Source organism: Oxyura jamaicensis, chromosome Z (genome assembly GCF_011077185.1).
Source record: "Oxyura jamaicensis isolate SHBP4307 breed ruddy duck chromosome Z, BPBGC_Ojam_1.0, whole genome shotgun sequence".
In the NCBI taxonomy this organism is placed as follows: Eukaryota; Metazoa; Chordata; class Aves; order Anseriformes; family Anatidae; genus Oxyura; species Oxyura jamaicensis.
The window spans coordinates 49,618,065-49,631,423 of NC_048926.1; the positions used below are offsets into that span (position 1 = coordinate 49,618,065).

A 13,359-nucleotide genomic window follows, 5' to 3' on the forward strand; every position below is an offset into this window, starting at 1 on the left:
ACTGATCAGTAGACAGCTTGCACCTGCCCTGATGAGTTTCTTCAAGACCATATCTCAATGTTCTTGCCAACTGTTTCAAAGTCAAAAATTTCTTGAGTTTGTTGGGATGGTCCTCAAAACACTTGAACTTTATGAAAGAAATCTGAAAAGGCTGGGTATCTGGTCTTTCCTCTTCCAGAAAATCCACTATCCAAACTACCTGTGCAAAATCTGCAAGATGAATGATAAATGAGAACTAAAGGAGGGTGCCTTATCTCACATTTGCAGCAATAGAACCTGACCAGTCCCTGATTGAGCAAGCTGAGTAAATGATGACTTAATTGATGAGAAACTCATGTTCCATTCATGTTGGGGTACCACCATCCCAATAATATAAAACCTTCAGTACAGACTGAAAACTGAAAAACAAAGGAACTTTTTGCCATTTATGTGTCGTATAAGGGAGCTATGGGGTAGATTACAAAAGAAAATCTGCACAATGCAAGGCATTTATATGAAGAGTGAGTTTTGGTGTTCTATTTGCATGGCAGACTTTTCACTATTTGATGTGGTTGTATGGATTATTCACAGGTCTCTCTGCAAATCCCTCTCAAATACCAAAAATCTCTCTTTACTTTCCACCTCAGTTAAAGGTCCCATGTATTATTATCTACCCATCCTATTCTTCAAACTCCAGAGAAAAATATGCTGTTAGATAAACCACCTAATGAATGCATTATACTGATGCTTTTTTCAGTTAATACTATACTGGAGTGTTACTCTGTTCAAATAGGACTTTGCAAATATTTTTTAAAGGGATAAAAATACTAGTCACCAGTATATCTATCAAGAGCTCAGCACAAGACTCATTAGAGAAATGGCTAGCTACTTAGAAAACAGGTTTATTTTACAGCCATATATTTTATTATATTGTATGCATAATATATTAAATGAAACACAATTCTTTATACAAAGTAATATAAAGCATGTATCAGTAGTATACTGTGTACAGAGAGTAATTGATTATTGATGCATTATTACCTACAGTTGCCAACACATGCATATTTATTATGAATGTACGCTGTATTTCATCTAAATGTTATCCACATAAAAACAAGCTATTAAAAAAAAAACTACTGAAGTGGTAAAGTCCAGGAGTCCAGGAAAGATATTTTTAAAATATTACGGCTTACTGGTCTGCTTCAGTTTTTCAGACTTGAGGTTAGAAAAGTCATACTCACATTTATCCCCTAGCTGTGTCTTACTGATCTCCTTTTGCCTTAATGTGAGCATGGCCTCTTCTCACAGGTAACTAGCAATAGGACTAGAGGACATGGCCTCAGATTGGAAAGAATTGGAAGGTTCAATTTGGAAATTAGGAGAAATTTCTCAGAAAGAGTGGTTAGGCATTGGAACAGGTTGCCCAGGGATGTGGTGGAGTCACCATCCCTGGGGATGTTTAAGGAAAGCTTGGATGTGCTTGGACGTGGTACTTAGGGACATGTTTCATTGGGTAATACTGGTGGATGGGTAATGGTTGTATCAGATAATCTTGGAGGTCTTTTCCAACCTTCACGTTTCTGTGATTCTATGTCTTACATACCACGGCCTATTGTCCTGATGTTTCGTAGGTATTTCATAACTTTTCAATCTGGAATATTAACAGGGTTCCTTAAGCAATTTAAAACATATACGCTATAAGAAAAATTGCTGTGATAATTAGCTTGTGATTTCCTTTTGTTTTGTTTTGTTTTGTTTTTCCCCAACACAAAATAAATACACACTGAATAATACCACAGATTCTTTCGTACTTATTTGGGAATGCCTTTTTCTGATGGGCATAGGAGTTTTGCCTGTAATAAATGAAAGTTGTGGCTCAAAGCACACATGTTCTAAATGTTACTAAATACAGTGTTAAAATTCTTTATGTATAGTAAATCCCTCTAGGTTTTAGAGTCCCTTTAAGACAGAATTTTAAATACCTCATTTAAGTTGTGACTAAATACAGAAACTAATATAAAATAAGTACAAAAATTTAACTAGAGATGAAGCAGTATAATCTGCAGAAAATGACATTTTTACAGAAGGGATACAGTTACACAATAAATTCCTCAAAACTATGGGTGGTATTGTGGCATATTACAGGACCACTTACTGAGGTCAAGAGACAAACTCAGCAGCTAAGTATGTACTTGACACTACTGGGATTTCAACATATATTAAGAACAATCACAGCATGTGTCCTACATGAGAAGACCATGACTGAGTGCATCTGAACTGGAATGCACAACAAGAATGGATCTGAATAGATGTAATGGATCTGAATGGATGAATCTGAATAGATGTAATAATTAAAATTAAAATGTTAAAAAATCACTAACCTCGGTGTTATTTTACACTAGCTACACTATCTGAAAATGTTGATTTATTCATTAACAAAGCTATGGTTACATCTTTAATACTTTCTCAACTATCCTGCACTCATTTTGAATTTTTAACTATTAAAGGCAACTACAAATACCAACACTATCAACAAATACACAAAATTATCCTGAATGTCAAATGAGTAATATGTTAAGAGTGTTTCATTTTCAAAAATTATTATTCCTATCTAAAATTTACAGATTTAACTGAAGACTTTCAAAGCTGGAGATGAATATAAAAATAAAATTTCTAGTCTATCAAAACATTCAAAACCCTACTATTTCCTAGTCACAGATCACTAGGACATAATTAGTAAGAAAGCCCTAAGTTATTTCTATAGCATAATCTGAAAAACAAAAAGCTGATCTTCTAATCCCCCCATGACAGAGGGGGTGGAACTAGATGGTCTTTAAGTTCTCTTCCAGCCCGAACCATTCTATCATTCTATAAAACGAAACAGAAAAGATTTTTTTCTTCACTTTCAACTCTCTAAATGCATTTACTAACTAGTTCAAATTAAAATAAAATACAATAAGGAAGAAGGAATTGCCTGAAGCAGTTAGTCCTTCATCAATTGTTTAAGGAAGAAAAGACTTGTTTTTTAAGAATTCTCAGTGGTTAGTAATTAAAAGTCAGCTTTGTGATTATGAAATTGCCATCAAGAGTCCATTCAGAGAGATTTATTCTGTGTTACCCTACTACTGTTCAGATTAATTAAGCTTTAAACACTTAGAATAAAACACTGGAAAATAAAACAGTCTAATGTGTTGTAACTGAGTTATTTTGTGTCTGAGTTACAACACAGTTTGAAAACAGATTCAGCTGTCTTGGTGTGAAAACCTAGGTCTTGTCTCACAGAAGAGATGCTGTTTAGTCCAACTCAGTAAAGCAAAATGCATGGTAAGGCAGGATTGCATCTTTGATCTTTGATGGAAGCAAGAAATGTAATGAATTTAAAGACTTTTATTAGAAGAGGAATAAAGTTGTTGTTGCAATAGTGGATTTGATGACATAGCAAATGTATTGTCCTACTTTCTTCTGCTCTCCCAAAAAAACTGTGCTGAGAATGCAATAATTCATTTGTTATGACACATGAAGCAGACAAATCTGGGGAAAGGGCAGGAGGAATTGTACTTTTTTTCCCCCTACATTTATTTGGAACTACCATCTAATTAGCTTCTGTTTTGTTGTACTTTAAACTCTCAACAAACCAGAGTTTTACTCTGAAGACTGCAGAATTCAGTTTCTCTTATCATTCAAAAAAACTCTTGCATATTAAAGACATTTGTAAACCAGACATACTGTATTACCATATAGGAATCTCTTCCTAGGAAACTTTTGCATTTCTGTATTTCTACATAGTTCAAATTATACTAAATAAAACATTGTAGAAGTGTGATAGGAAAAACCATTGCACAAAAGCCACATGTAAACACTGTAGTTACTCAGGCAGCTACTGGACACACATCTGAGTTGTAGAAACAAAAGATCACTACGTGAGATTAGGTGAAGTCTTTTCTGTAACTAGCTTCTCCGCAAAAGTACTTGGTTCTCCTGCTCTCACTATATGAAGTGTTGCTTTATATACATGTCAGTGAACTTATGATCTTGCTGTAAAGAAGAATGTTGTATGAATGTAAAATAGCATGTATTGTAAAGATTGTATCAATGATCAAATTGCCATAGGAAGTTTCTTGCAGATTAGATGGTGAACTGAGTTCTTTGAATGCCAACAGTCCTTCTGACAAAAATTATGTTTCATTTACATAGGATGTGTTTAGAGTATCGTCTGCTCAAGACAGCTTTTGTATTTTAGGGTAAATGAAGCAACACACAGGGAGATAACTCAAAGTTTTAAGTTGTTTTTGCAATAACACAAGGATACACACATCTTACAAGCTTATCTTTTGAACCTCCAGATGATTTCATTTCTCCATTCTCTGCACAAGATAGACAGGACCCTCCTGCCATCTCTATTTTTTGGGCAGGACCTATACATAGGACGTATACTTTGTCCTTTGGAGATTCTACTCTGCTCCTGGCTACTCTGTTACTGTAACGTTTATCAGCCTTGCGGAGAAACCCAAAAATGCACATCAAAGTTACAATATACTGTAAACAACAGGCCTCAGGGCTTACAGATTACTGTTTGGCATTGATGAAACAGAAATTTCCCTTGCCTCCTGCAAGTGTAAGCAACTGAACAACCTATTGTGTAGGTCTGCAACTGCCTTAAACACCTTTCTTGACTATGATAATTTGTGTTTGTTTGTTTGTTTGTTTGTTTTTTGATGATGATTACATGATTAAGTCTAAGAAAAAGGAAAAAAAAATCCACCTTTCTAGTGAAAACAAACTATTGTTAGCATCTTCTAGAAAACAATACACAGGCTGCAGAATCCAGTTCTGACTGTGGGGAGAATATAGAAGAGAGGGAACTGACATTCTGTTGTTTCTTTATCCCAGTTAAACCAGATACAGTCACTGAAAACAAGGTGGTAGCATCTATTCCCTCCTTTCCTTTTCTCCAGAAGACTACAGAGTCTACTAATCTCAAACGCAAGTCATAGACCCAACTACACAAGGTGTCAGAGGGACAAAAAATTGACTCTGCCTAAACAGCTTAAGTGGTAAGGGTTCCCATTCTGCAGAATGCAGAGACTTGAATTAGCTTTGAATTAGCAACATCAAGTGCCCACAGTAATCTGTCCACGGTGGCATATGTATGCCACCTCTTGATTCTCAGCAAACTGCTACCACTTTCCCAGCTAATTAGATTAAAGGTAGCTATGCAAGGTTACACAGACTGATTTTTCTGCTAAAACAAGAGACAACAGATGGATAAGAGTGAGGAAGCGCAAGGAACCAGGCTCTTAAAATTTACTTCCACAGTGATACTGCCCATATTCTGTGATGCTTCTCTGGATGCTTGGTGGTAATGGGCCCTAAGCAATCAACTTCAATCTATTCAGCATTAGCCTCCATTTGACAATGATAGCCCACCTAATTCCCTATTTCTGTTGTATCTCTTAATGGATAGGGCTGGACTAAGTGTTTGTCCCTGGAGACAAATACTGGAGAAAAAGCCCAAATACTTTGTATAAAAGATCTACAGCTTTCACATTACAAAAGGAAAGTAAATAAATCTATCTTTGGCATTTTGCTAAGTTGGATGGAGGACATTCTTTCACTTCATTTTGTTTTGTGGTCTTTATTATGTACATGTTTGTCTGATTCCTTACCAGTAATTATTTGTATCCATCCTATTTAGAACCTTTATGACAGAATGGAGACCCTAAATGGCACCTAAATTTTCTGCTATTGTTTTTATCTCTGCAACACTAGATGTTACCAAAGTTAGAAATTTATAATATAATATATTTGTACCATGCCCCTCAAACAATCTGAAAAGTGTTTTAAGGGAGTCCTGTTTAAAGACTGCAGTATCAGCATTTTATTAGAAAATCCTTTCTAGTAACATTTTAAGATTGAAATACATTTTGGGGAACCAATATTCTTATAGCTGATGTCCTAACTGAAAATGATATCTGAAAATACAGGATTAAATGGTACACAATCAGGTTTTTAAAATAAAACTTTCTTTTTTTTTTTTTTTTTTTTTAGCACACCCTGCTCTTTTATAATATCATAAAATACAAGAAAAAAAATTGTCGCTAAACAGTACTTAACTACCTTCTCCTCAGAAAGCCACAATCTATCAGAACATTGCACTTTCTTCTGAGATCAAAGAAATGCTGTTCCATTTACTATTCCTGAGACATCTTATTGCTTGGGAATTTCAAACAGGACTAAGATTATAAGCAAATGGTATCAATTTTAAAGGAAGCTTGTTTATTCAAAACTATATAGGTGTGTCAACTGGAGATGCATTTAAAAAAAAAAAAAAAAGAAGCCTCACCCTGTTGCATTAAGAATATAATATTGGAAAAATCAACTGATATCACTCTACTTAAGCAAAAAGCTGTCTCTAAAATTATTTGTATTTCTGACATTAAGTAAAATGGAACTCATCTTATACATGCTGCGAAAATTGCTAATCTTCCCTTCACTGAGGCTTTTTTTTTTTTTTTTTTTTTTTTTAATCTGAGTGTAGTAAAAGGCTTAGGCTAACTATATCCGGAAATACTATTTTTTTGTTGTTGTTGTTTTCCATTTTGTTGCAATCAGTGTTACTAGGAAATTTTACTATCATAAATCTTTCAAAACATTAACTATGGTCACATTTTACACAGCACAGGTGCAGTACACCTGTGGACTTTTGACAAGGGATAAAAAGAAGACATTACCTGAAAAATCAGATATCATACTGCCTGTGAAAAATATAAGGATTCAGGTGCTTAGTGTCTGATAGCTGGAATGGTATATCTTCAACAAAGACTTAGGGAAAAAAACAGCCAAAACATCAATTAATATTCACTATAGGATAATAATACTAAAGCAATGGCTTTAGTAATAGTAAATAGTAAAGGAAGTAGTGGAATAGAAGAATTTATAGTAAATAGAAGAATATGAGCCAGCAGTGTGCTCAGGAGGCCAAGAAGGCCAACAGCATCCTGGCTTGTATAAGAAGCAGTATGGCCAGCAGGTCCAGAGAAGTGATTGTCCCCCTGTACTCAGCTCTGGTGAGGCCGCACCTCAAGTACTGCGTTCAGTTTTGGGCCCCTCACTACAAGAAGGACATCAAAGTGCTCGAGCGAGTCCAGAGAAGGGCAACAAAGCTGGTGAAGGGTCTGGAGAACAAGACTTACGAAGAGCAGCTGAGGGAGCTGGGACTGTTCAGCTTGGAGAAAAGGAGGCTCGGGGGTGACCTTATAGCACTCTACAGGTACCTGAAAGGAGGCTGTAGCGAGGTGGGGGTTGGTCTATTCTCCCACGTGCCTGGTGACAGGACGAGGGGGAATGGGCTAAAGTTGTGCCAGGGGAGGTTTAGATTGCGTATTAGGAAGAAAACATCTTTACTGAAAGAGTTGTTAAGCACTGGAATAGGCTGCCCAGGGAAGTGGTTGAGTCACCATCCCTGAAGGTCTTTAAAAGACATCTAGATGTAGAACTTAGGGATATGGTTTAGTGGAGGACTTGTTAGTGTTAGGTCAGAGGTTGGACTCGGTGATCTTGGAGGTCTCTTCCAACCTAGATGATTCTGTGATTCTGTGTGATTCTGTGATAAATAGTAAATAATACAAGAATACAGTAAATAGTAAAGCGAATAATAGAATATAAGAATTTTTGTCTACAAATTATTTTCAAGTTCTCTACATTCTTTGGTGATAAATTTACTTTGAGCATTACAACTTGGAGTGATATGGTTGTACATCGATGTTTGATACTTTCTTAAAAGCTGCATCATAGCAATACAGACAATGCAATGAACATGAAGGCCATGCTGGGTTCCCATTCTGATTCTCTCACCAGGTAACTCATTACCTTGTGCAGATCATTCAGCCTGTCATTATTGCCAGCTATAGCGATTACATTCATTCCTAACCTTTTGAAAACCACTTCTTGATGACACTGTTGAGAGAACAGTGTCCCTGAACACTTCCAAGGCATGAGCAAGCTCTTATGCACCCCACTAGACGCGATCCACCAATATAAACCTACAGCTTTAATGCAAATGCAGAGCTGCATGGAAGCTCCAAACAAAACTTTGAAGCTAGTTAAGTATACTAACACAATTGCAATGGAACATTGTGTGTTTGTGCTAACGTGCTAACTCATTTTGCTGGCACAAGGAAGGACTGGAAAAGGAGGCAGCAGGATGCTAAACCAAGGCAGTGAGCAGCCTCCTGGGCAAGCCCAGAAAGAAGACAGACTCCTTTAGAAACAATCATTTTTGCAGTTCTTACCACTTAACAAAACCCCAAGTTGATGATAACAGAAGACAAGCATCATTTTACCATCTGCCCTTGCCTGCAACATTTCACTGATATAATTCACAGTTTTCAACACATGACATTAGCTAACAGCAAACAACAAATATAGTGCAAACCAGAGAGTCTAAGAGACTCATACTCTTAACTGCTGAAGTAGAAAGGTAGATAAAAGAGGAGAAATTCAAATGTGCATGGACTTGCTTCAACAAATAGTCCTCCTGTATTTATTTGTTGGCCTAATCCTTGAAGGGAGTGAGAAAAGACATGCTGATTTCCATCTGCTGGTACTGAGATTTTTGCAGTGATCCACTAATGAACTGCCTTCTGAATCATTACTCATTTCAATTAGTTAAATGTGATAATACAGAAGATGCATGCACAAGAACAATACAGCATGTACTAGCCCCCAGTTTACACTTTGTGCTGATTCTTGCTGATTCTTAATTTCTTGAAAGCTGACAACTTAATGAATTTCTGAAAAACATAAAAATGAGACATCTAAGCTCAGATTTTTACCTATCCGCAGTAAAAGAAATTTAAAAATTTGAAAGAGTACAGAAATTAGAAGACTCCAGCTCAAATTTAAAAGATAGCTCCCTCTGACTAACAGCCTATTTGGAGGACAGTGATGCCATGATCCCCTAAACAAGCTGCCTTTTGGAGACAAAGAACCTTTCAGGTCTAAACTATTTTTCCCATTAGCTAAAGTAAATTAATTTAATTTGTATACAAATATCTTCATATCCGTCCCATCATCCCCTTGCACTACCCTCCTGTCCTGACCCCCTGTGCCCCTCCCCCTGCCCCGCCCCAAAAATTCATAAATAAATAAAAACCCCATGTTTATTTTAGTCCTAGTCCCTAAAGACTGATCAGTGAAGCAGGATCTGAAACCTCTCTTTAAGTTATGAAGAGCTGTGAGAATCAGTGGTGGAATAACAGGATCTCCTTTCTGTGGAAGCATTGGAGACAGGGAGTGTACACATGAACAGAACAGCAGGGAACAAAAAAACAACCAATGAAAAAAAAAAAAAAAAAGTGCTGCAGCCAAAGAACCATGGGAAGCTCAAAAAGATTTTGGTCTAGTCCATTTTGATGACAAAGCAATTGCCTTGTGATTCTCCACCCAGAAGGAATTTCACAGAAGCTGGGACAATTGACAATGATGAAATTGGAATAGCTCGTCTGAAATCCATGGTCCTGTGTTGACTGATAGTGTACTACATGAGAATCTAGCTTATTGTTTTATCGAAATAAGAGGTTAGTCAAGGAAGGAAGGAACTGGAGTTATTCTGGATTTACAGCGTAAGCTGGCCCCACAACTCCCCTGGCCACAGTACAGTTTACCTAACGCTTCTAGAAATAGCACAATACTTAATAAAACTCTGAAAAAGTATAAAATAAAAAATGTTCTACTTTTGAAACTTCAATATATTTTGGGAAATTGAATAAAATTCTGAACTAGTTCTCATATTTCTGTTTTATATGTCTGTCTACTTTTCAAAACTATCAAAGTGTTAATATATTTTGTGTTTGATCCCCGAGACAGCCACAAGTTTGCCTACTGATTAAGAGTGTAAAATCTTACAAATATTCTGAAACACATTTTCTAACATTATGGAAAAAAAAAATATTGATATTTTTCCACCTGAAATGGCTTTCTGAAGGAATATTTGGAAGATTGGCACCATGGATTTTGTTTACAAATAAAGAATAATATGTTTCAAGTTTTTGATACATTTTTGATTTTTTTTTTCTGGTCAACAGAATTCTTGGTTAATGTTAACTATGAAACATTAAATCACTGTTTTTCTAAGAAAAAACAAGAAAGTATTAACTGAAGAGTTCTGGAGCTCTGAACTTTGAGTACAGCGAGACGGAAAGCAGAGACAAATGTATTTGCCACCTAAATACATTATAAACTTGTCTGTATAATAGAATATCGGCACTTACTCTGTCGGGCTTAAGTGGATACTCATATCCACACTGAAAAATGTGTCTTGGCATTGACTGAATAAACAATAAATCCAGTATTTTTTTGTTTAGTACTCATCCCTGGGAATAACTACAACAACCCTTTCCAATAATGACATCTGTCCCTCAATGTTCCTTTCTCCTAAATTTCACTTCTGGACTGGGTAATGTGCTACAAGGAATACCTTGAGTGCCTCATGTACATTCACAGTAAGGCATTCCAGCAGAATTGCCTTACTATTCTTTTTATGGTAGATAGGAGTTTGTATTTTGGTATATGCTTTTGTTTATTTTCTTTCTCTCTCTTTCTTTCTTTCTCTGGCAAGCTCTAGAAAGCTAGGAATTGTATGGTTGCTACTACATTTGCGTTTTTTGTCTAGTTCCTTTGGCAAATTCTGTAATTTACAGCATGATAAACATCCCTGGAATTTGATATCTCCTTTTGCCTATATGAAGATCTATAGTAAGATCAAACAGCTCTTGCTTACGTTTCAATTAACTTTTACTGAAGATCTAATCTAAGACTAAAACTCAACGTCTGAGTTTTTAGAAGTTACTGAAAGCAAAAGCAAAATATGTCAAACTGAAACCACAGTCTACATGTACTCTTAACAGTTTTACACAGGATGGGGCAACCCTGGCTATACGTAGAGACTGTGCGACAAGATGCTGGAGAGCAGACCCACAGAGAGGGATCTGGGGGCTGTGATTGATAGCAAGCTGCATATGAGACAGCAGTGTGCCCTAGCAACCAGGAGGGCCAACCATACAACCATATCCTGGGGTGCATCAAGCATGGCATCGCTAGTCAGTCGAAGGAAGTGATTGTCCTCTCTGCTCTGCACTGGTGCAGCCTCATCTCGAGTACTGTGTGCAGTTCTGGGCATGACAGTACAAAAAGAACGTAAACCAGTTGGAGAGTGTCCAGAGAAGGGCTACAAAGATGGTGAAGGGCCTAGAGGGGAAGACGTGCGAGGAGCGGCTTAGGTCACTTGGCCTGTTCAGCCTGGAAAAAAGGAGGCTGAGGGGAGACCTCATTGCAGCCTACAGCTTCCTCATGAGGGGGAGTGGAGGGGAAGGCGCCAATCTATTCTCTTTAGACACCAGTGATAGGACCTCTGGGAATGGTGTCAGGCTGAGGCAGGGGAGGTATAGGCTAGACATCAGGAAGAGGCTCTTCACTGAGAGGGTTGTTGCACACTGGAACAGACTCCCCAGGGACGTAGTCATGGCACCAAGCCTGTTGGAGTTTAAGAAGCATTTGGACTGTGCACTTAGTCACATGGTCTGAATTTTTGGGTAGACCTGTGTGGTGCCAGGAGTTGGACTCGATGATCCTTATGGGTCCCTTCCAACTCAGGATATACTATGATTCTATGATTCCATACATATAAAGCAGCAATACTAAAAATATTGATGTAAATATATATATCTATATGCATATATATATATGCAGAGAGAGAGTAAAACAACTTAAATCTTGTCTTCAAGAGAAACACACGATGTTCTCCCTAGGTTTTAAACACTTTTCCTTAGATCATGTCATGGCTGATGTGAGTTTCAAAAAGGCATTGTTTTAGAAATAAGCATGAACCCACAGTACTGTGAATGTCCATGGAAGAAATTATAACATTTAATTTATTGAAAGGTGGCATTTGAAAAGAGTATTTTCACTACTGGAAAACTTATGGTTATTCATGCAATAACTGTTTCAATAAATGAAGGACCTTAGCTGTTGCTGCACTACTTAAGTTACACAGGAAGAACTACATATATGAACATTGTTTCAATGCCAGAAAACTCCAAACAGCATCCACAGTAGGTAAGTCCAGAACAGCCAACCATTAAGTGCTACATAAGATAGCCAAAGTTTCCAATCTTTTTTGCTTATCACTATATTAAGACTATGAATTCTTAACTGTCTGTATACTGATGTACAGCCTTGCTTATAAGGTCTTCCAAGCTTCCTCATCACAGAAATGTGAATCATTGATACTTCAGACTGTTCATCTTAATCTGATGTACAATTTCGGGAACAAATGGTCATTCTACTCCCTTCATGGTTCAACTAAAGAGGAAATATTTTTCAACAAAAATCCCTTGAATGCATTCATTTAATCTGACTTAGATATAATACAACTACTCTAGATTTGATCTTCAACTTATACAAGCACAAGATGCTGAAGACTTTTTTTGTCAGATCATTTCTCTCAGACAGATAAAAACTTTTTTCCACTTCCAAGACAAAAAGAAATGACCTATGTGCAACAAGAACTCATACAAAATGACAAAGAACTCATACAAAATGGCATCAATTTGTGGAAGAACACTATGCATTTTTGATCACTAACATTCCATTCTTCATTTAGATTTTTATTTTTATTTTTTTTTATTGATAGCCACTTTACAGATACCCTTTCATAGATTTGGGATGATACAATAAAAAAAAAAATACCAAGAACTATGGTTCATGTTAATCCTCTTACATTTTTTGTTACTGATATAAACCAGGCCAAAAATAAATAAATAAAAATCTGCTTCTTCCTTACCTATGATGAACCACAAGCATGAAAATAGTTAAGAGTCCATTACTGCTGTCCATAACATCCTGATCTTACCAAAACAATGTAGGTTCTGAGTACCTGTATTTATATATGGAACTGCTATAGGCTCCTATTAGCCAAAAGAAATTCTAGGGTCAGAAACATGCCATGACATCTTTAATTTTGTATTTTTATCCAGAACTAAGTCTGAACTGAGCAACTATTGCCTTTCCCAACAGACCTTCATACTGAAGAACCCCAGAAGGGTGTGAGGGGGAATGAATTTTGATAGAAAACCTCAGCGTAGCTAGCACTCACTTTAATTGTAGATACCAGAAGATGACTAGCACAACACTAAACATCCGGTAATTTTTTCAACAGTTTTATGTTTCATAAACACTGTATTACGATATTACATTATATTCTTAATGTTAAAGAAATAAATAAATGACCTATTCTTATCAAAGATAAACCCACAGAATTAAAAATAATCATATGCCTGCTTTAACTTGCTATGCTTAATTAAGAATACTAAAACAATTTGT

At 36.4% G+C, this 13,359-nt stretch overlaps 1 protein-coding gene across 2 annotated transcripts in view; it reads right to left on the bottom strand.

Annotated features, from left to right (window-relative positions):
• The window catches only part of ADAMTS19 (ADAM metallopeptidase with thrombospondin type 1 motif 19), a 166,724-nt gene that overhangs the window by 100,322 nt on the left and 53,043 nt on the right, over nt 1-13,359 (bottom strand). The gene's annotated exons all lie outside the window — the stretch shown is intronic.